The 24,928-nt window shown below is 36.1% G+C and overlaps 1 protein-coding gene across 1 annotated transcript in view; it reads left to right on the top strand.

The window, feature by feature from the left end:
• Ctnna3 (catenin alpha 3) overlaps nt 1-24,928 on the top strand; it is a 1,268,549-nt gene that overhangs the window by 144,213 nt on the left and 1,099,408 nt on the right. The window lies entirely within an intron of this gene.

Raw genomic sequence — 24,928 nt, 5'->3', positions numbered from 1 at the left:
TTTAAGTGAAATTAGAAATGTCACATATTATTACTTCTATTTCAGAGATCTTAAACTATAGGATTTTATTACTTAAAGTGAAACTCAACTTTCCAGTATATTTCCTTTTACCCAGATATTGTTCTACATCTAAAAAAAAGCAAGAAGTTTCACGAAACACTTGTGATTTACAGGAACCAACAAATTCTTAAACAAATTTCCAAATGGGTTCAGTGGGTTCAGCTACCATTATCACTTTCTTCACACATTCTTAGTAAGATAAGAGAAAATGTTTCAAGTAGCTTAGATAATTCAGAGTTGCTGCAAGTTGCTATTGCTATAGTAGAAATTGTGTGGTCTTTCTCTCACCTTCACAGCTCAATGAAATAACAGAGGCTTGACAGACTTCTCTGGTGCTGGAAAACAATAAAGCCCAAATACCCAACAGATGAAACATTAAATTAAATTCCCATCATGTTATCTTTGGTGGCTGTCTGTGTGTTGGTTAAGAATCCCTTGGCATTTCTTTGAAACAATATCTGATTTCTCTGCTCTCTAGACCAGCATTAATTTTTTTTTTTTTACAGCCAGGCTTAGCAGTATAGTGCCTCTTAATTCCCCTACTTGCTCACAATATTATTCAGAGATGTATTCAATTTCCAAAGTAAGAAAATAACTTTTAGAAACTGTATGACACTTCAATATTAATAAATAGCCAAACTTACTGCCTTATTGTAGTCAATGAGTAGACAGACCTAGAAATGTAATCTATTACATAATAGATTTCAACTTGGTCTAGATATAAGTAAATTGGAATATCCTCTTATAAGCAGAGAAATTCTCTTAGAAGCAGAGTAGAGTGTTAACTCACTCCTTTAAACAGAGCATGCTTATCAATTGTTCTGCATCTTCTCCTTTTCAATTCATCTTCTATGTGGCCAAAGTTATCATCCAGACTTATTTGCTTTCCTCCTCTTCCTTCTCCTCTTCCTCCCCCTCCTCCTAGTCATGTTCTTCTCCTCCCTCCATTTCCATTCCCTCTTCCTTTTCAGTCTTGCTGGGGTTGAAATCAGAGCCTGAGCACCCTGGCTTATATTTATTTATTTATTTATTTTTTGGGGGCGGTTAATTGGAGATAAGAGTCTCATGGACTTTTCTGCTCAGGCTGGCTTCCAACGTGATCTTCAGGTCCCTGGCTCCTAATAGCTAGGATTATAGGCAATAGTTAGGTTTCTTCATCTTTTGTTTTTAAATTTTGCTTTGAAAAGTTTTTCCATATAATTATCTGAATAAAGTAGTTAAGCTTTGATTATCATTGAATACAATTTTTTTTTTTGTAATTTTTCTGCTCCCTCTACCCATTTCTTCTTTGTTCTAGATACGTGGGATTTCTTGCTGGTCTCTGAACATTGCATATAATGAAGCACTCATGTATTTGTTTAATGCTTCAGAAATTTTGAGCAAAATCTCTTCTTTATGTAGGGACCTTATAAGTAAAAGTCAAAGTCTGTAGTCTTTAAAGTCCTTCCCCAAAACAGTATCTCTCAATCACATAGGACAGCCTATAGCGTCCTCAAGTTTCATGCTTAAAGGTTTTTTAATATAGAAACTGTATTTGCCATGCTTTCTCTAAAATAGGTGGCAGCTTGATCCTTAGGATGGCATGTGAAGTTGGGGAGCACTGTGGTTCAGTAATCTTCACTCTTCTAAAATGATAAAAATGGTTGTAACATCTCTCTCTGTCCCCTCCCCCACAGAACAGTGAATTGTGGCCACAGAGGTCCAGCTGTGAGTAGCAGGTGACCCTCCTCATTATGTAGTGAGGGATACCACCTTCAGAGCTTTGAACCATTTGGGCACAGTGAGACACTTTAGACAGAGGGTAGAAGTAAGACAAAGGATGTCATGAACATTTTTGCTGTCATATTTGATAATAAGGAGAAGGACCTTTTAGTTTCTACTCTCTGCTTCTGCAGTTTTCTCTTCCTCATGAATAAGTATTACAAAGCGATGTGCTGGCCGTTTGCACTTATAGGTCTAGTTACAGAGGAGGCTAAGATCCAGCGGTTCACAATTCAAAGCTAGCCTATGTAGAAAGTTCTTCAAGATTCTATCCAAAATTAGCAGCAAGAATCTTTCCAAAATTAGTTAGAGTAGAGTCATGGCTGAAGTGGTAGAGTGCCAGGGTGAGCAAGCAAGCTAAGCAAGGGCCTGAGTTCAAACCCTGTTTTTACATTTCATATCTATCTATCTATCTCTGTGCAGACTGGTTACAGTTACATGAGCAAGGTAATGAGTCCATTTCCTATTGAACATGGTTACCCTCTCCTTTATTTTTCCCCCACCGTCCCTTTCACCCCCACCTCCCCAGCTCCTCCCACAAAGTTGTAAAGTTATTTTTCAACATAGTGTCTTGTACATCTCATTGTTACAATGGGTCATCCTGTATCCTTATTTCAGCATTTTGTTATTTCCCTTCCCCTCCTCAAATCAGAAAAATGTAGATTCAAGATTTGGGGCACCAGAATAAAATACAGTGAAAACCGGTTATACTATGGGGGAAGAACATACAAATAAACAAAAAAATCACATACATTATAAGTACATTAAAAGTACATTAAAACCAGCAAGAAAGAGAAAAAGCTCTCGTGTCCCTATCTTGGGGTTCATTTCGCTTGCATCATCTTATATGATCATATGTACATAGCTTTTGACCTTTTCTGCTTGTCCTAGATATAAACTAGTTATTGCAGATAAGGAAAACCATGAGTACATTTCTGTAAAAAAGAATTATAGGACAGCATTGTCCAAAGAAAAGAAACATGCCAGTTTAGCAGGACAAGAATATAGGATTAATTTATTTTCTGTAACCACCCATTTCTTCCCTTACCACCTCAGAGAGTAACTGTATTGTACTGCACTCCAGGAAGGTGTTTTGGTATGTATTTCTCTTTTACAGTATTTGCCATGGTTACTTGTTCCTGTGTCCTTCACCTGTGTCATCCACCTTGGTAATGCACAGCTGGTGTGGCCTTGAGCAAGCCATCAATAAATATTGAATGAATGACAAAAGTTAATTAAGACATTCTCTAGTTGCACCGTGTTGTGAAATTTTCCCTATTGCATCTCACGGGTAGAGGCAAACTAGCTTTTATGGTCTCATGTTGTTTATTTCAATTTAACACTTGGAGAGAAGTTTTGGAGTATTGTGGTTAGCATTTTAATGGCACACACACATACACACATACACACCTATATCTCCAATTAATTGTAGAAACATTTCTAATGTATGCTTTTGAAAAGTAGTTAGGACTAAGTGAGTTTAAGTTAAATGAAGTATTTCTTGATTATTTTCTAAACAACCGAAGATGTCAGCAGATTTATTTATTTACAAATATTGATTGAGTTCCAATTTGAGACAGACTTGTTGCTTGGGTAACAAAGACATAACATTGTCAAATGTGATCTCTTTCATGGAGTCTATGATTTAGTAGGTGAGAATAATTACAAAAATAATTGTTTAGTGAGTTATGTTAAAGTGAAGAAAATTATTGAGTAAAGTGTTGATTGTTTTTCTTTTTTTTTTTAATTTTTTTTTTTTTTGGGTCCGGTTGTGGGACTTGAACTCTGGGCCTGGGCGTTGTCCCTCTGCTCTTCAGCTCAAGGCTAGCGCTCTACCACTTGAGCCACAGTGCCACTTCCAGCTTTTTTCATTTTGCTATGTGGTACTGAGGAATTGAACCCAGGGCCTCATGCATGTAAGGCAAGCACTCTACCACTGAGCCACCTTCCCAGCCCCTGTTTTTCCTTTTTTATTGTAAAAATACTGTGGAGAGGGGTTACAGTTACATGAGCCAGGTAATGAGTACATTTCCTATCAAGCATTGTTGCCTCCTCCTTTGTTTTTCCCCTACCTTCCCTTCCCTCCCACCTCCACAGCTACATTCCACTTCAGCCCCTGCTTCCCTCCCTGCCCCTTCCTCCCTGCCTCCCCCCACTAAATTGTAAAGTTCATTTTTCATCATAGTGTCTTGTACATCTCATTGTTACAATGGGTCAACCTGTATCCCTATTTAAGCATTTTGTTTTTTTCCCTTTCCCTCCCCATATTAGAGAAGTGTATATACAAGACGCAGAGCACTGACATCAAATACAGTGAGAATAGGGGTTATACCATGGGGGAGGAACATACAAAGAAACAAAAAAAACACATGGTGCATTATAAATATGTTGGAAACAATAGCAAGAAAGAAAAAAAACCACTTGTGTCCCTATCTTGGGGTTCATTTTGCTTTAGGAGCTCCAGTGGTGCAATCGGTTAGTGCGTGGTACTTATAAGTGCTGAATTTTTTGTCTTGGAAATTACTGATATTTCAAAACTGGTTGTCTCAAAATGTAGAAAAATGCTTTCATCTTTATTAAGGATACCTTGACATTTTTATCAGTGCTATTTAATCAGAATCTTTCAGATATATATATATATATCTTTAAATAAAATAATAAAGTGTTACAAGAGCCATTTGAGTAAGAGGAATCAGTTAACTTCTATTGGGAAAAATTTCATGATACTTTACAGAAGTGAAAATTCACACATGCAAATATGAACATCATGAAGAGAACAATCACACATTCTCAGCTCACCAGCAGTATCTCTTTTTATTTCATCTTTAATGCTACTTTGGTATAATGACAAGATGAATGAATTAGAATTCTATTATCTTAAAAAAATCTATTGTTGGGGAGAATTGGGGCTGAATGCTTGTGGATAAATGTGAAAAGTGATATGAAGTATCCAGAAGTAGTCATCTTATTGTCTGTTGATCTGAACACCCACATTGGTCACACACTGAGAAGAAAATGTGTAATGTGGGAGAGGAACAGAACACACATTAGATCTGACTGTATTAATGACCATTTAACCCATGTTTTATAGACCTTCTCATTGTTTTGAGTATTGATTGTTTTTGTCCCTATGTAGAGCAGTATTTATGCTCTTCTGTAATACAAAGACTCAGAAAAATTGGCTGGGAATTTGGATATATTTCAAAGGAAAGATGAGATGTGCATTTGACTTCAATTATTATTTCTAGACCTTACTAGTTTTGATAGCAATAACACTTTGTGAGGATGGGGAGTCTCCTTCACTAAGCAAACAGTCCTTGAACACCTACTGTGTGCCAAGTCCTGTTCCTTAGTACTTGTGTTCTATGGCTCTAAGAAAATCATTCACAGTTTTATAAATCCTCACACTCAAGTTGACTTTATCTTGGGCACTACCATTATATTATCTCATTTCTTTTGGTAGTGTGCAGTAAGAAGGTTTGGCCCTAAGAAAATGAAATAATATTCTAGTTCTAATTCTGAATTTGATTTAAAACCGAATGTTTTTTTAATGCTTATTATATCTGAATCACAGAAGCCCCTATCTTTGGAATTAGACCCAAAATAGCTTTTAAATTTTTCTGAACTTCAGAAGGTTGTACAGGGGGCTTACAGTTTCACATGTCCATTTAAATGTCAGTGCTTCTTGAGCCAGTGTCACCCCTTCCATTATTCTCCTCAGTCTTTCTAGCCCCTCCCCACAGACAGATTTTACATTTACCAATTCTTTGTACATTTGTACATTGAATGTTCTGGATGTTATTTATTTATTTTTTTTTTTTTGTCGGTCGTGGGGCTTGAACTCTGGGCCTGGGCGCTGTCCCTCAGCTCTTCAGCTCAAGGCGAGCGCTCTACCACTTGAGCTACAGCGCCACTTCCGGTTTTTCTGGTGGTTTATTGGAGATAGGAGTCTCACGGTCTCTCCTGCCCGGGCTGGCTTTGAACCGCGATCCTCAGATCTCAGCCTCCTGAGTAGCTAGGATTACAGGCGTGAGCCACCAGCGCCCGGCCTGGATGTTATTTTTTGCTGTAAAGACTGGCTTTTTTCTATGGTGGTCTTTTATTATGAGGTAGCCAAGAAACCGAACTTATGCTATTTTTGTTTCCTTACCGCCAGGTAATGATTTCCTTTTGTTCCGCGTCAGTCTTTCTGAAAACGGATTGGCTATGCCTAGGCAAAATTGTATCTTGGGATAAGATGTCCTGATTGGCCAGTCTAAACTATGTGTTTACCTTAGCAAAGAGAGATAAAGTGAAATCACTGACAGCTTTCTGGGATTGAAATGTCTGGCCCAAGGGCTGGATGACGTTGGAGAGATCATTTGGTACACTATGGGCCAGACACATTTTCTTATTGGCTTCCCATGGCTCACATGCTTGTATCAGTAATTTTATATGTTTGACAAATGATGTGAATATTTCCCAATGGCTCTTGGGAGAAGAGAGGTTCTCTACCACTGTTAGGACCACATGAAGTGAAGGAAGGGCAGAGTACTAATGAGGTGAAATGCATAGTTCCCCAGACAAGGGCTAAAAGGTGCTAGTAGGCAATGAAAGTGGGGGGAAAAGACCACTGGATTGTTTCTGTTTCTTTTTTTTTTTTTTTTTTCATTTATTTTAATTTTTTGACTTTTATTTTTATTTTTACATTGTTAATTTAATTAAAAGAATATCTACTTCTAAACCACTTTTTGCATGGAGATTTTAAGGTACTATTAATTCAAGAATGTAAAATTCTAGAAAGTTGCTTCTTGTCCAAGAATATCTACCTGAAGGGCTTGTACTGCACCTTGAATTTAGCCAAGAAGAGGCAACAATGCTGGATAAGAAATGTGCTCATTACCTTGTCCATGTAACTGTAACCCTTTTGCACAGTATTTTCACAATAAAAAACCTAATTAAAAAAAAAGAATGTGTCTGTCAAAAATAAATTGTCAGTGATAAAAATAGGCTGCAGTGAATTTAGGAAATGTCATAAAAATATTTACATACAAAGTTATTTCTGGAAAATACTGCATAATCCATGCAAATCTTTGCCTGTGAAACCTTAGAAAATACACAACCCTTTTTCACATATTTCATTTAATAAATCTATTAATATAGAAACTTAGTTTCAAATTAGGCATCAAAATACTAGCAGCAGTAGCCAGGTGCTAGATAATTGCTGATATGTGTTCATTCTTGGGTTCAATCCCAGTGCTGCAAATAAATAAATAAATAAAATGTAGTTATGTTTAATGAAAATAAATCAGAGTGCTTTGCAAGGACTCTTGCCCTAGCGACTTCTCATATGTGTAGTGATTTTCTTTCGCTGCTTTCCAGTAAAGTCTATTCTCATCCACATTAACCTCTTTTATTTATTTATTTTTTTAATTTTATTTTATTGTAAAGCTACTATACAGAGGGTTACAGTTACATGAGTGAGGTAATGAGTACACTTCCTCTTGAACATTGTTACCCCCTCCATTGTTTTCCCCCTACCATCCCCTCCCTCCCTCCCTTCTGTTTCTGTTTCTTATCTGAAGAAACATCTAAAATGTTAACATTATTTTGCAAAATAAATTTGAACAGAGTATGAAATGGAGCAGTCCTCAATTATACTAGAAAATACTCCCGTTCAAACGATCAAATGCCTTTTATTACTTGTTGAATTGCTAGGCTTCTTAGAAAGAATACTCCTCCATTTCTTTGATGAATTTTTGGACAGCTTATAATTTTGATTTAATTGACAAATTCCAAAAATTTGAAGACTAGTCCAAGGAATGCTTGTTTCCTGTATACATTTTACCTAGATTTGTTGTTTATATTGCACATTATTTGTTTCATCATTCTCTTTTTTTTAAGTTTTTAAGAAACTGGAGACCCTAGGTTTCTTTAGTCTTAAATACATCTTATATATGTTCTAAGTAAAGTTACATTGTCAGGAAATTTAATGTTGTTGCAGTACTATTACCTAATTCAGAGTCCATACATACTCAACTTTTGTCAACCATCTATAAATTATGACTATTTATTTCCATAGTGTAGAATACAATCCCAACATTGTACTGTGTGTTTTATTTAGGTTTATTTCTTTATTTTTTTATTGTGAAAATACCATACAGAAGGTTTATAATTACATGGGCAAGGTAATGAGTACATTTCTTTTTTTTTATTGTGAAAATACTGTACAGAGGGGTTACAATTACATGGGCAAGATAGTGAGTTCATTTCTTATCAAGCATTGTACCTCCTCCTTTGTTTACCCTTATGAGTATATTTCTTATCAAGCATTGTTGCCTCCTCCTTTGTTTCCCCTTCTGATCCTTTCCCATCCTGCCCCCACTCCATTCCCCCTCCCCCCCACCAAAGTTGTAAAGTTCCTTTTCCACGGAACGACTTGTACATCTCATTGTTGCAATGGGTCCACCTGTATCCCTATTTAAACGATTTGTTTTTTCCCTTCCCCTCCACAAATTATACCAACATCAAATGCAGTGAAAGCAGGGGTTATACCGCGGGGGAGGGACATACAAAGCAACAAAGAAATAATCTTATAAATATGTTAGAAACAATCTCATGAAAGAAAAAAACATTTGAATCCTTATCTTGGGGTTCATGTCCCTAACACCAACTTATCTGACCTTTTCTGCTTGTCTCAGACATATACTAGTTATTGCAAATAAGGGAAACCATGGGGCCTATGTTTCTTTGGGCCTGGCTTACTTCACTTAATATAATTTTTTCCAAGTCTTTCCATTTCCTAACAAACAGGCAATGTCATTCTTTCTGATGGAGGCATAGAAATCCATTGTGTATATATACCACATTTTCTTGATCCATTCATCTACTGAGGGGCATCTGGGTTGGTTCCATATCTTAGCTATGGTAAATAATGCTGCAATAAACATAGTTGTGCTGGTAGCTTTAGTGTGGTCTTATTTGTGCTCATTTGGGTAAATACCCAAAAGTGGGATTGCTGGGTCATAGGGGAGTGCTATGTGGAGTCTTTTGAGGAACCTCCATACATCTTTCCAAAGTGGTTGAACAAGTTTACACTCCCACCAACAATGGAGTAAGGTTCCCTTCTGTACTGTGTTTTTTAAAAAATCTTTATAAATCTTAGAATTTTTCTTAGTTTTTCTTTGTGTTTCTTGACTTTGTTCATTTTTAAGATACAAGCTAGATATTTGGAAGAATGTCCTTCAATCTGGGTGTGTCTGGTAATTTCATAAGTAAATCCAGACTTTGCAACTCTGATAAAACTACCACAGAAAAAAATATTCTGTCCTTAAGGTTTACTTAATGTTTATTCTAATATATTATATTCATATACACATAGATATTTCTATATCTGTATATATTAAAATGTGAATTTATTCTGATAATTAATACCATTCACTGGTTAGCCTATACTTACTTTGGAGTTTAATGATAGACAGAGCACCTTACTAGTTACTCTGGAGAAATCGTATAAAGTAGGAAAAAATCTATATTGGAAAAATCTGATTCATCTGATTGACTTATTTGATGATGGGAAACAAAATTTATTTTTAAATTTAAATTTAAGATTTATAAGCAATGTAAAGAAAAAAAAATCTATGTTCAGATTTACAGATGAAACAAACCCAAAGAAAGGCTATTATGTAAATTGAATGCTTAATGTGTCTGAAAACCCAAAGTCCATGATGTGTAGAATGATGTACATGACCCTCATGTGACTATGGGGAAGGTGCCCTTGTGGCTAGCCTTCTGTGGCTGATGTCTTACTATATTGGAAATATAGTCTGTGGCTATGGTACTTACTTTTTCACATGGTCTGTACATATGGTACAGCAGATGCAGGTTAGTCTACAAAACAAACAATGAACAACAAATACTAAATTCCAGAAATAAATGAACCATATGAGCTATTCATGAAATTGTAATTATAGGAAAAACCCTTCCATGACAAATTTTATGATGGAATGTTCTCTGTGTCATGCTGTCATTCTTCACAGTTAAATGCACATCCTCCAACATGCGGAGTATGAAATATCTCAGATCTTCTTTTTTCTTTATACTTCTTTCTCTCTAGTGTTAGTGAAAGACTTTCTTGTCAATCCCTATGACATGCTTCAGATTTTATTGATGACTTTTGATTCAGTTGATTGAGAAGAATTTAACTTCTTCCTTTTCAATCTCTACACCTGTTAGGCAGTGTTCTAAGTTATAAGAAGAGGATCATGCCATTTCAGTAATGAAACAGAAGCATTTGCATATATGCTCTGTGTGTGGCATACTCCAGTGCCAGATAGTAAATAAACTGGAAACACTTTCCTCAAAAACAGCTATTAGCTTTGATAAGAGATAATCATTACTTCAACTGGGTAAAGACTGCTTAGTTTCCAAGGAGTAAATATATTAACTCCATTAGTAGGAAGAGGAAAATAGGAGAGTGAATTATTTTACAATTTGGTCTGATATAATAATTATATTCTGTGACTGAGAAAATAAATACAATAATAATAAAAATAGTAAAAAAAATACTCAAACTCTGCTATACTAAACTCAGAAAATAAAAAAGGTGAACAAAGATAATGAGTTAATTTATAGTACTTAGTATGAGCTCCAAATCATTGTGTTACATACATTATCTCATTTAATCTTCTTAAAATTGCTACTCTTCAAGTACTAATATTTTTCTTGTTTTCAGATATGGTACAGAGAAGGTAAATTATTCTTCATAATCACATAGCTAGAAAAGGCAGAGTTGGGATTCAAATTGAGTGAATCTGACTTGCAAGCCTTTTTTCAGTTACCAACTAGACTAATTCATCGCAGCAGCCTGTACTGTATTGTACTGTCAAAGTAGAATTCAGAGGTATTGAAAGTATAATTTTACATATAACAATCGAAATACTGTACCATTATGCACAGTTTGTGCAGCAACCATTTGTTATTTATTCTTGAATTTGTTCTAGGGGATTAAAAGCACTAACTACACAAACAGATTTACAGTATTGTTCGTTAATAAAAAACAAAATGCTGGGCTGGAAAGGTGGCCCAGTGGAAGAGTGCTTGCCTTTTGATTCCTCAGCACCACATAAGCAGAAAAAACCAGAAGTGGCATTGTGGCTCAAGTGGTATTGTGCTAGGTTTGAGCTGAAGAGCTGAGGGACAGCACCCAGGCCCAGAGTTCAAGCCCCATGACCGACAAAAAAAAAATGCTGTTGCTAAATAAAATAAAATGCTATTGGTTGAGTTGGGCGCCGGTAGTTCATGCCTGTGATCCTAGCTACTTAGGAGGTTGAGATCTGAGGATCGCAGTTCAAAGCCAGCTTGGGCAGAAAAGTCTGAGAGACTCTTATCTCCAATAAACCACACAGAAAACTGGAAGTGTCACTGTGGATCAAGTGGTAGAGTGCTAGCTGGACCTGAAGAGCTGAAAGACAGCTCCCAGGACCTGAGTTTAAGCCTCATGACTGAAAAAAAAAAATGCTATTGGTTGGTATTGGCTTTTAAAGAATTTCATTTCACCTCAAAATTGTACTAGTATATTGGATATATTTATGAACATAGTTACTGTATTATTGTTTTTATAGAAATGAAATTTGAATCATAATTATGGAGTATCTCAGTTGGCACAAATGTTCCATGGCAAAGGAAAGCTTCAAATTATATCAGTTTCTAAATTTCTGAAGACCAGTTATTTTGCTGCTACTCATTTACATTCCTCCCTAAAAATGAGAAAGTGCTTTAATTTATTTGCAATTGATGACAAAATTACTCTAGAGACACTCATAGAAGATTAAAAAAGAAATAAAAAACTCCTTTTGATTAGAAGGAGAAGGTGATACATGTTACTGTATTGTCCTATTTAAATTAGGTAATGCACTTAAAATTCATTCCAGTAAATATCTTCATTTTTTCCATTTTCAAAAAGTGTTTCTCATACTTTAATACATATAGGAACGGCCTGAGGATATTTAATTTGATTACCATGTTAAGGAAGGAAAAATGCACCAGAGGATGGCGGCCATAGGCACAGTCTATTCAAAGTCTATCAATTCCGGGAGCAAGGTGAGTCAAGTAGACATCCTTTATCTGCTGGTAGATAAATTCTTTTTATCCCCCAATGATTGTCTGACATTACAGAGGGCACCAAACTCTCTTAAATTTTATTTTTTAATTTTTTTATTGTAAAGGTGATGTACAGAGGGGTTATGCAGTTACATGTCAGGTAAGGAGTACATTTCTTTTTGAAAAGTGTCACCTCTTCCATTGTTTTCTCCCAGTTTTTTTTTTCCTTCTGGCCTGTCCTTCACAGGTTGTATAGTTCATTTTCAAGATAGTGAGTGTCTAGTGGGTATTACTGCTGAGTTAGTTCAGCCTTTGTCCCACTATTTCAGAGGGCACCAAACTATATATTCTGTTTTTTCTTTACATGTATATCTGTGATTATTTAAAAGTATTTAAAAATAGTTTTATTATCTTTAAGTCATTGTAAAAAGGAGCTGCTATTCAACAAAGCAGTTTATGAATGCAATGTATCTTGATCAATGTCACCCCTTTCCACATTCTCATCCCTCCCTCCCTCCCTCTATTTTCACTCCCTTCTCTTAATTCATCTGCATAAATTAAGCAATAATAGATAGAGCAACAGTGATTTAGTGTAGAGCTGAGAAACCTCAGCATAGTTTTTTTTGTCTTAGTAAGTATAAAACTTTCACATTGTCACTTAAAGGAAGCACTTTGTACAGCTTAACATTAGCATATGTGAATGCCCAGCATCACCACTGTTGTATTTTGGGGCCATTATTGAATTAAATAAAAAAATTACTTGAATACAAGCACTGTGATGCTGTGACCTTTAGTCTGATAACCACAATGGCTACGAAGGACTTACTGGTTGGTGGGGAGTAGGTACCGTGTGAATACACTGAACCAAGGGATTATTCATGTCCTTGACAAGTTGGAGTTGGATTGTGTGAGATTTCCTCATGTTACTCAGAATAGTATGTGATTTAAAACTTATGAATTGTTCCTAGAATTTTCCATTTCATATTTTCAGAATGCAGTTGATCATTGGTAAGTCAAACTTTGGATAAGAAACTATATGTAGATAAGGGTGGAGAGGAAGACTGCATAGCAAGTAAACATACACACACACACACACAGAACTTTTCTCTTAAAAGTGTTTATCTAACTTGACAAATATAAGTTGCATGTATTTATCAAGTACAACATGATGTTTTGAAATGTGTATACGTATGTATATATACAAGGGCTAGATTGAACTAGTGAATATTATACATCACCCCCTATGCTAATAGTTTGGTGGTGAAAACATTTATGATTCCACTATCTTAGTAATTTTCAAATGTCTACTACATTGCTATTTACTATAGCTAATAGCCCTTTAATATAGACTTCTTGGGTTTATTCCTCCTCTCTAACTGAAATTTTGTATCCTTTTACCATCAATGCCTCAGCCCTTGGTTAACCCTCTACCCTCTACTTCTATCAGATCAATTTTTCTTCCATTCCACATATAAGTCAGATCCTGCAGTATTTCTTTTTCTTTAAATGCCTTGCTTACTTTATTTTCTTTTTTTGTACATTTTTATTGTAAAAATACTGTACATGGGGTTACAGTTACATGAGCAAGGTAATGAGTACATTTCCTATTGAACATTGTTGCCTCCTCCTTTGTTTTCCCCCTACCCTCCCTTCCCTCACACTTACACTCCACTTCCGGTCCCCCCCCCCCCTGCCTAAATTGTAAAGTTTGTTTTTCAACATAGTGTCTTGTACATCTCATTGTTACAATGGATCAACCTGTATCCGAATTTAAGCATTTTGTTTTTTCCCTTCCCCTCCCCGAATTAAAGAGGTGTATATACAAGATGCAGGGCGCCGACATCAAATACAGTGAAAACAGGGGTACCTTATTAATATGTTAGAAACAATAGCAAGCAAGAAAAAAAATTGTGTCCCTATCTTGGGGTTCATTTCGCTTAACATCTTATATGGCCATATGTACATAGCTTTTGACCTTTTCTACTTTACCTACTCACGTACTAGTTATTGCAAATAAGGGAAACCATGGGACCTATGTTTCTTTGGGCCTGGCACACACACACACACACACACACACACACACACACACACACACACACACACACACACACATATATATATATGTGTATATATATATATATATATACATATATATATGGATAGATAGATATATCACATTTTCTTGATCCATTCATCTACTAAGGAGCATCTTTTTCTTAGTTCACCCATGTTGTTGTAAATGATAGGATTTCCCTCTTTTTTTTTTTTTAAAGGATAAGTAGTAATCTGTGTATGTACAACCATTTTCTTTCTCCATTCATCTGTTTAAAGGAAATATTTAGATTGATTCCATAGCTTGCCTTTGTGAAAAATGCTATAATGAACATAAGATTGCAGATATATTTTTAATATACTGTCTTTTGCATATGTACTCAGTCATGGAGTTGCTAAGTCATATGATAGTTCTAATTTTTTTGAGGAGCTTCTATCCTGTTTTCCATAATAACTGTACTAATTTTTTTCAAACCAACAGTGTGTTAGGTGACTTGGTCTATTCTAAACTTTTCCATATGATATTTGCTGTCATGTCACTATGAATAGTGTTCTCTCTATGGCTTCTGAAATAATAAAGAGCTAAAAAGTATAAACTCACTATTTATTGATTCACTGAAAGGTATTATGATGGAAAATCTAATGTCATAGTTCTTTTGGTGTTCATTCTTGTAGTATTATTAATACCTCATTTTAGATTACAAGTTATATTCCATTGTGTGGATACCAGTGTTGTTTTACTACTGGGCAGTTAGTGGGCATTTAGTTTGTTTTCACATTTGGACTATTCTTAATGTTGCTCTGAACATTGGCTTTGGGTAGATGTTACATTGCAAAATTATATACACACAAACACATATACAAACACACAGTCTTCTGCTTAACTACTTGTTATCTTGGACGCTCACCAAAAACCTCTATTTCCTTGTTTGGAAAGTAAGGAAATAATCTCATTTACATCGGTGCTTGAGATTAAATTTGATAATAGGGTTAATATAAATGCTCAAAAATCAGAGCTATTGCTGATATGTAAATTCAACATTTAAAATCCATGTTGCCATAATCTGGAAATCTTTCCTATTACTCAGATTCTGAATCCACCATGCTTCTGCCTAGTTCTGTTTGTATTCTCCCAGTCCAGATGTTGCTATGATGTGCTAGTCTAAGTTTAGGCAAAAGAGCTGTATGTAAATTTTCTCCTGCTCTTTGCTTGTTGCTGTCAGTAGCATAGGGTTGATGTTTTGTATTATTGCTCTGAAGGAAATTTATGAGAATAATTAGTTCAGTGCTGCTTATATTAGAGCTGGTTATCTCAATTCTTGCTTGGTAGGAGATGTGTCCCCTGCTATTATTTGGCTCCTAGTCCACCATTTTAAATTGTCTGGAGATGAAAATGATTATTAATGGTTTCTTCCTGTACTATTCTTTACATTTCACTCCTAGCAAAGAATTTCTTAATTTTTTTTTTTGTCTCATCAGTTGCTCCTTGAAGTTGAAGCCTAGAGAAATGTCTCATCTGGTGGTTAAGTTGCAAAAGCCAGTTCTTTAAAAATCATTAGTCCACGGTTAAGAGTTGCAACTTTGATCTTTATTTTAACTAAATAATTTGGTTATATCCATTGAGAAATTGTTATCTGTGATTTTTTTTCCTGTTGAAAGACTAAATACTAATAAAATATGTATTCGAGGAAGAAGTGCATATAAGTAGATGAATTTGGTAGGGTAAAATCTATAAGAGTAAATCTACAGAGTTAAAATATGATGTTTTTAATGTTTCTTTTTGTAGGTGGTTAAGAAATAATATAGTATGTCATCTTTTCACACACTTGAAAACAGCCAAGTTTTACAGAATTTTAGAAATCTATATTCTTAGGGTGGCTTTTCAGTGTATTAGTTCTTTACCTATTATGTGCCTGCTGCGCACAAAAGGTACTTTTGAGTATATAGTAATAAAAAATGCCACAAAACTTTGGACTAGGGGATAGACTTTTTCTAGAAATAACCTGAATGTCTATAGCTGCTATACTTTTTTATGGATACTTGGTATTATATTTTTAAAAACTTGATTTAGTAAACAGATTCCTATCTGATTAGGGAGGTAAAACTCGTCATTCTAACATAGGTGTTATAATGCAACAGCTAGCTGGATCTTAGCTAGTCTTACACAGAAATATTTTAAGATTTTGGAGATCTATTTTTTTTTCCTTGCAAAAAAAGAGATAATGCCCTGAGTGGTACTAGGTTGTATTAAGAATCCCAGGGCATATTTCAAAGCAAGCATGCCTCTCACAGATAGATATCTGCACTCATTGCCATTTTATAAAATATTTTCTAAAATTTCCAACACCCATGTGAGATCCTGCTTCACAGCTATGCCCACTTTCCATGCTGATTTAGCTAATGGGCTTCCTGCTGCAGGTCAGATCCAAAGGCAGTTTAACAGGAGGACAGGTAGGCAGAGTGGAGGTTTTGGAATGAGATCTGAGCAAATACTTAACTTTTGTGAAAATTAGATATGCTTTCCGTGCTTTTGATCTCACTTGGAAGAACCAAAAGAAGGCATTGATGGTTTGTTTTGAGCTTAATTAAAACACCACACGGGACACATAGAACTCGTTTGATGGAATACCAATGGCCAGATCCCTTAATGTGATTGTTATCAGTCATGTAGCCATTAAGTAAAACAGCTGCAATTCCTGGCCTTTAGCGTTCTCAATATTTTAGTAATAGGTAAATAAAACCCCTCATTATGTTACTTATCATCACAGTTCTCAAAACATATACCAGAGTCACCAGGAAGAAAGTGTAAGTGTATTTTTCTACCCATAACTTAAGCCTTGAAGAGGCTTCTCCTTGTTCTGTTTTTCTCTCATTTCCCCATTTCCCATTGAGATCTTTTGTCATGGTCTTTATGTTAAATGAAGGGCTTTCAGCATAGTTCAAAGAACTGTTGGAGGATGTCAGATCTTACAGTAAAAGATTATGAGAACAGTCTCTTTTATCATCTGAAAAAGGATAGGAAGGATGGTGTGTTGGAATGGCAGAAGGAGATAGACACGGAGGGCCATGTGGAGGCTGAGGCATATGGAAGGGTCACATACTTAGAAGAATTCCAAACACTTAAGAAACAAGACTGAATATAAATAAAATAAAATTATATGTCTGTTTGTAAAGGGTAAGCTCTTCATGGTTTACTTCAGAGCAAACAAGTAATATATTTTTAGATGCACATATTAAATTTCCTATAGTGGACAGACAATTTATATATTTAGAATCAGAGATGACACTACTCACTATTTATTTTTAAGTCCTGATTTGGAATGTAGTTATCTATTGTCATGTACTCCATATGGTACATCAAGTTTCTGAATGCCTTGTTCTGCATTTCAAGTTTAAGAAGCTTCAGCCACTGTAAGGCAGGTCAGATGATACTACTTCCATTTTTCAATATGACGGAAAGTCTTTATTGTCTTGAGGACACTCAAGAGGCCACATTCACATTGAAGCTCCACTGCAGATGCTTCCATGTGTTTGATTGTGACACATCTGTCATACCTACAGCTCCCAAGTTTTCAAGATCCTCCAGGACATGGTCCCCATCACACATTATGCTGCATACCTACTACCAAGTGCCCTGTGTGAGTGCCGTTTCTGGACACAGCTAATCTTGCTCTGCTGCTGCTACCTGGAGCTCAGGATGTTCAAGTGGCACATCCAGCTTCATTTCCTTGCAGCTTCACTTTAATGAAGCAGGGAAGAGGGATGGAGGAATGGGGAGTTGGTCAGTTGACTTACAGCTGATCCCCTCATTTTTAAACTAATGTCACTAATCATTTAGATATGTAGATCTTTACAATCAAAAACATCCTGGTACTACAGACTTTATTCTGTTAGAGTCTGTGATAAAGACTTAAGCAATGTGTGATCACAGAGGGATTCTGGGTCTTTACTGAGATTCAGGTATATCAAAAGTTATATTTGGTGAAGAATCCTCTTTGGGATTCAAATGTCTACATTTTGGGTTTTTTGTTGGTAGTTTCTGAAGGGAAACTTCTGGGATTTGAAAAAAAAATTAAAAGTCTTATTTTTGCATAAGTGGATTCTGGACAGATGGAGAAGTCCCTTCTCGTCCACTGTGAGGTAGTGTGCAGATGGCTGGAACCACAGGCGGCCATAGATGCCATTATTCTATACAGAGGTCATTAGAATATAAGCAGCATAAAGCTAACCGTCTCTTAGCGATGTTTTGGTAGCCTTTATACTCAAAGCAACAACGAAGTGTTATCCAAAATAATTGAAAGGAAATTTAAATTTTTACTACTTTTTCTTGTCAAACTACCAAAGGGGAATGATTGCATAAAACAGTAATGCTTTTCTTAAGTGTTCTTCTCTCACTCTTTCATTTCCCTCATTTCCCCAATCTCTCGTATGCAGCAGCTGTGAAATTTTCCTCTCCCATTCTACTGTATGTTTCCAGGAAGCCTTTTGCTATCTGGTTTGGAGTTTGATTAGACAGATAAACATAGCTTCCAGGACCAGTTTCAAATTCTAAGCAAATACTCTCTCACTTGGGCCATGCATCCAGTTTTTTTTTTTAACGGATCTCAGTTATCATTCAGATATTGTATCTTATTTCTGCCTGGGCCTGCTTTGGACCATGATCCTTATACCTACAACTCCAGTAGAGCTAGGATGACAGGCACTCATCACCATTCCTTACTTGTTTTGTTGAGATGAAGTCTTACTAAGTCTTTGTCCAGGCTGGCCTTCAACTTCTCTCCTCCTCAGATAGGCCACTGAGTACTGGAAATTACAAGTGTTTGCCACCATCCCTAGACTTATCATAAGGAATTTTGGAGAAGTTAAAACATCTTAATATCAATGAAAATTGTGTTTCTCTGTAACAATGAAGAAAATTCCTATGGAATTATAACATCTATAAATGTTTTATTTCAGGCTGGCTGCTAAGAAATAGAACCAAATTTGTTGTTACTACAAAGATATACAGCCAGTTTGGTTTGTCCTCACTTTTATTTTTTTCTTTCGACCAGCTTTAAATTTGTGTGAATTTGATTTTAATATACCCTTATAGACTATTCTATATTCTTTTTGGTACAGGGGCTATACAAACAAAATGGAGATGCAAACAGCAATATTTCTTATACAAACGTAGATCTCAATTCTGTAGCGTTTAGTGGTAAGGAATCATTTAGTGGTTGGTTTTTGTATAGAAGTATTAAGCTGACTTAGGACAGAAATGGGGAATGTTGTTCTACAATTGGGAAGAACAGAGATTCTTCAGTAGTATGGAAGAAAAAGTAAAAAAAAGTATTAAATTCAAAGTTTTAAAATTAATACGCCATGTGAGTGCTGTGACTGGCAGGATTTGGGCTTCTCACAAATCGTATTTGCCTTGTGCTCTGTATTGGCAGGATCCTTTGATTATGGCAATTATACTGCTTTTAGGTGACATTTCAAGAATTAACTAGACAAAACATCCTGGAAGATTTGAGAGACTCAGAGAGCTGACAAATCTCTATTTCTTAACTATGTTTAGGTTCTTTAAAATAGTTATACATTTGGCACCAGGGATTCTGCCGAACTGTTAGTGGAACATAAGACAGAAGCTTTGTGGTTCCTTGTCATCTGACATGGATTAAGTCAACTCATCTAATAACTGGAAGTATTAAAAATTAACAGGAAAGAATTTACAGTGAACATATAAATGAGGTGAATAAACTCACAGGGAGATAACGATATTGTGTCAGTAGGAAGGGAGGATGGACAGAAAGGAAGGAGGAAGGGAAGAAGAAAAGAAGGCAACAGGACAAGAAGAGATACAGCTTCGTGTGTCAAAATGGGCTAGAGATAACATTTTTGAGTTAGCACTCTTCAATTCTAGGAAGCACCCTATGTCTGAATTTCTCTTTTGAAAGGGCTGATATGGAAACAGTGACATGGTAGAATCTTCCACATATATGCTGCACACGTAATTTCTGCGAGCAGAAAATGCGTGGACCGCAGGGATTTCTTTGAAGATCAATTGTATCTTTTTTTTTTTTTTATGTGACAGAGAGTGGAGAGGAGGATGGTGGTGTGTGGAGGGAATGATATGTTTAGCTAAAACTTGAAGTCATGTCTTCCAATTAACCTCTGAAAATGTAATAGCAATGTGTATGGAAATATTTGAAGCAGTAGGCAATTGAATTTTGAGCCCAAGCTCTATATACATTGACTTGTGGTTCTAGGTAATTTACACATGTTCTAATTTTGAAATCTAAATATGATATGACAGCCCTTAATTATATTGTGTGGATGTTGAATTTTCAGGGTTTTTATGATGGGAAATTGAAATATTACTCTGTATACTTAAAATACTCCAGGACTGGCCAGTTCATATTTGCAAAATATTCTGAAACAGGATGAGTTACTAATTGTTTCACAAAATTGTGAGGTCTTGGTTTTGGAATGTATTCAATCAGAGAAACCCTCACTGGAACCATGGCAATGGGGACTTGAGGACAGGTTAGTAGATTTGTTACTTGATATTCCAAATTTCTGAGGTTTTAAGAGTCTAGTTCTCTGTGTTATTCCTCTCACTCCCTTCCTTTTTACCTATTTGAGTTGCTCAAAGGGGCACAAAGTACAAAATAAAGATGAACATGAAAACAGCTGTGAAAGATTTCCTTCTAAGGGAGAAAAGAGGAATTGGCTCGTTACAATAAAGTAGTCCTTAACAGCCCATTGTGAATTGATTCTAGAACACAACCCCATCCCAAACCAAGATCTATAGGGGTGAAGTTTGATATTAAAATCCATTATGTAAAATGCCATGCTATTATTTACATAACCTGCATTCACTTTATAGTATTGGGGGTTATTTATTTATTTATTTATTGGTAGTACTGGGAATTTAACCCAGGACTTCCCCCATGTTAAGCATGTACTATCTAGCACTTGAGTACACCTCACCACTCTTACATGTATTTGGAGCCAACTCTAGATTACTTATAATACTGATACAATATCTATGTGTCATTTTATTTTCATATATTCAGCAGAAGACTCAGCACATGGAAAAATCAAGTTTTTAAAATATGGAACTGTTTTAGAAGTGTCTTCATTTCATGATTAGTAGAATCTGTAGATTGGAACCTACCAAGAGGTTTCCAATTGTAGTTAACCCAAGTCATATCAATCCTGTAATGTTAGCATTTGGCCTCAGTTCTCCATGATGATTTTCAAACTGATTTTGTTTTCCTGATTGCCCCTGGCTATCAAGAGGAAACATTGAAGTATTGTTTGGATATACCACATATGTTATTAATGTAGACATTTGAGTATTTTAACTTTCCTTTAATTACATAAGATACTTATCTTTGACTATTTCATAAATTTAATGGGGATTGTGACATAGGCTCATCTTCCAGCTAGTCTCTAGTGCTAACTTAATGAATATTTCTTTTTTTCAATTTTTTTAATTGTGAAAATACTTAACAGAGAGGTTACAATTACATGGGCAAGGTAATGAGTACATTTCTTATCAAGCATTGTTGCCTCCTCCTTTGTTTCTCCTTTCCATCTCTTCCTATCTCCCCCTCCCCCAAAGTTGTAAAGTTCGTTTTTCTTTTCTTTTCTTTTTTTTTAAATTACAATTACATGGGCAAGATAATGAGTACATTTCTTTCTTTCTTTTTTTTTTTTTTTTTTTCCGTCGGTAGTGGGGCTTGAACTCTGGGCCAGGGCGCTGTCCCTTAGTCTTCAGCTCAAGGCGAGTGCTGTACCACTTGAGCCCCAGCACCACTTCCGGTTTTCTGGTGGTTTATTGGAGATAGGAGTCTCACAGTCTTTCCTGCCCGGGCTGGCTTTGAACCGCGATCCTCAGATCTCAGCCTCCTGAGTAGCTAGGATTACAGGCATGAGCCACCAGCGCCCAGCTAGACCAGGATCTACTGTTTACTAGACAGGCATTTTAACCAACTAAGCCATGGCGCCCGCCCTCATGAGTATATTTCTTACCAAGCATTGTTGCCTCCTCCTTTGTTTCCCCTTCCAATCCCTTCCCACTCCCCCCACACCTGTCAAAGTTGTAAAGTTCGTTTTTTGGCAGAATGACTTGTACATCTCATTTTTGCAATGGGTCCATCTATATCCTCATTTAAATGATTTGTTTTTGCCCTTCCCCTCCACAAATTATACCAACATAAAATACAGTGAAAACGGGTTATACCGTGGGGGAGGGACATACAAAGGAACAAAGAAATCATCTTATAAATATGTTAGAAACAATCACATGAAAGAAAAAAAACATTTGAATCCTTATCTTGGGGTTCATTTCGCCTAACATCAACTTATCTGACCTTTTCTGCTTGTCTCAGACATACACTAGTTACTGCAAATAAGTGAAACCATGGGACCTATGTTTCTTTGGGCCTGGCTTACTTCACTTAATATAATTTTTTCCAAGCCTTTCCTTTTCCTAACAAATGGAGCAATGTCATTCTTTCTGACAGAGGCATAGAATTCCATTGTGTATATATACCACATTTTCTTGATCCATTCATCTACTGAGGGGCATCTGGGTTGGTTCCATATCTTAGCTATGGTAAATAATGCTGCACTAAACATAGTTGTGCCGGTAGCTTTAGTATGGTCTTGTTTGTGCTCATTTGGTAAATGCCCAAAAGTGGGATTGCTGGGTCATAGGGGAGCTCTATGTGGAGTCTTTTGAGAAACCTCCATACTACTTTCCAAAGTGGTTGAACAAGTTTACACTCCCACCAATGAATATTTCTTGAATTAACATTTGCAAACCCACTATGAGAGAACCCACCTTTGTAGCTCCACCTCTTAGACAATGGCAGTCAATCTTTAGGCAAATCCTTGTATAATCTTTTGTTAAATACTTCTACTTTTCTTTAATTCCCATTTTTTGAGGTTATAGTGTGCTCTCTATTTTCATAATTTCTAAGATAGATTGAAAAAGTTGCTTGCATCTTGTCTTACATTTTCTTAGAGTTGGGAAATTTATTTTTATTTTATTATATTTTTATTGTGAAAATACTGTACAGAAGGGTTACAATTACATGGGCAAGATAATGAGTACATTTCTTATCAAGCATTGTTGCCTCCTCCTTTGTTTCCCCTTCCCATCCCTTCCCATCCTCCCTCCCCCTCCCCTCCAATCTTCCTCCCACCCCCCCACTAAAGTTGTAAAGTTCCTTTTGGACATAATGACTTGTACATCTCATTGTTGCAATGGGTCCACCTGTATCCCTATTTAAACGATTTGTTTTCCCCCTTCCCTTCCACAAATTATAGCAACATCAAATACAGTGAAAGCAGGGGTTATACTGTATGGAAGGGACATATGAAGCAACAAAGAAATAATCTTATAAATGTGTTAGAAACAATCGCATGAAAGAAAAAAAACTGAATACATATCTTAGGGTTCATTTCCCTAACATCACTTTATCTGACCTTTTCTGCTTGACTCAGACATATACTAGATATTGCAAATAAGGGAAACCATGGGACCTATGTTTCTTTGAGCCTGGCTTGCTTCACTTAATATAATTTTTTCCAAGCCTTTCCATTTCCTAACAAATGGGGCAATGTCCATTCTTTCTGACAGAGGTATAGAATTCCATTGTGTATATATACCACATTTTCTTGATCCATTCATCTACTGAGGGGCATCTGGGTTCGTTCCATATCTTACCTATAGTAAATAATGCTGCAATAAACATAGTCCTGCTGGTAGCTTTAGTGTGATCTTGTTTGTGCTCATTTGGGTAAATGCCCCAAAGTAGGATTGTTGGGTCATAGGGGAGCTCTATGTGGAGTCTTTTGAGGAACCTTCATACTACTTTCCAAAGTGGTTGAACAAGTTTATACTCCCACCAACAATGCAGTAAGGTTCCCTTCTGTCCACATCCCCTCCAGCATCTGTTGTTATTAGAGTTCTTGATTTTGCCATTCTAACTGGGGTGAGGTGGTATCTCAATGTTGTCTTGATTTCCATTTCTTTTATGGCTAGGGAGGTTGAGCATTTCTTCATGTGTCTATTGGCCATCACTCTTTCCTCTTCAGAGAAGTTTCTCTTTGTCTTTAGCCCACTTATTTATTGGGCAGTTGTTTCTTTGAAGATTTGTTTTGGGGAGATTTAATTTTTTGAGTTCATGGTATGTTTTAGGTATGAGACCCTTGTCCGTTGTATGGCTAGTGAAGATCTTCTCCCAATCTGTGGGCTTTCTATTGATCTTGCTAGCTATGTCCTTTGCCATGCAGAAGCTCTGCAATTTCATCAATCCCATTTGTCCAACCTTTCTTTGATTTGTTGTGTTTCTGGGTCTCTATTAAGAAAATTTCGTTCTGTGCCAAGGAGACCTAGGGTGAGTTGGGAAATTTAGTAGTCCATTTTGAATGGAAATTAATCTTTTAAGAAATTGATTCCTAAAATTATATTAAGTGAAGTAAGCCAAGCCCAAAGAAACATAGGTCCCATGGTTTCCCTTATTTGCAATATCTAGTATATGTATGAGTCAAGCAGAAAAGGTCAGATAAGATGATGTTAGGAAAATGAACCCTAAGATATGTATTTAAATGTTTTTTTCTTTCATGCATTTGTTTCTAATGCATTTATAAGATTATTTCTTTGTTCCTTTGTATGTCCCTCCCCTACAGTATAACCCCTGCTTTCACTGTATTTGATGTCGGCATAATTTGTTGAGGGGAAGGGGAAAAACAAGTCGTTTAAATAAGGATACAGGTGGACCCGTTGCAACAATGAGAAGTACAAGTTGTCATGTAGAAAACGAACTTTAAAACTTTGGTGGGGGGGGGTGGAGGTTTGGGTGAGGGGGCGGGGAGGCTGGGAAGGGATGGGAAGGGGAAACAAAGGAGGCTACAATGCTTGATAAGAAATGTACTCATTATCTTGCCCATCCAATTGTAACCCCTCTGTTCAATATTT

This window comes from Dipodomys spectabilis, unplaced genomic scaffold (assembly GCF_019054845.1).
Source record: "Dipodomys spectabilis isolate Male_0828 unplaced genomic scaffold, ASM1905484v1 ptg000207l, whole genome shotgun sequence".
Classification (NCBI taxonomy): Eukaryota; Metazoa; Chordata; class Mammalia; order Rodentia; family Heteromyidae; genus Dipodomys; species Dipodomys spectabilis.
The sequence above is the reverse complement of the archived record's forward strand: the minus strand, read 5'-3'. Positions and strand labels throughout refer to the sequence as shown.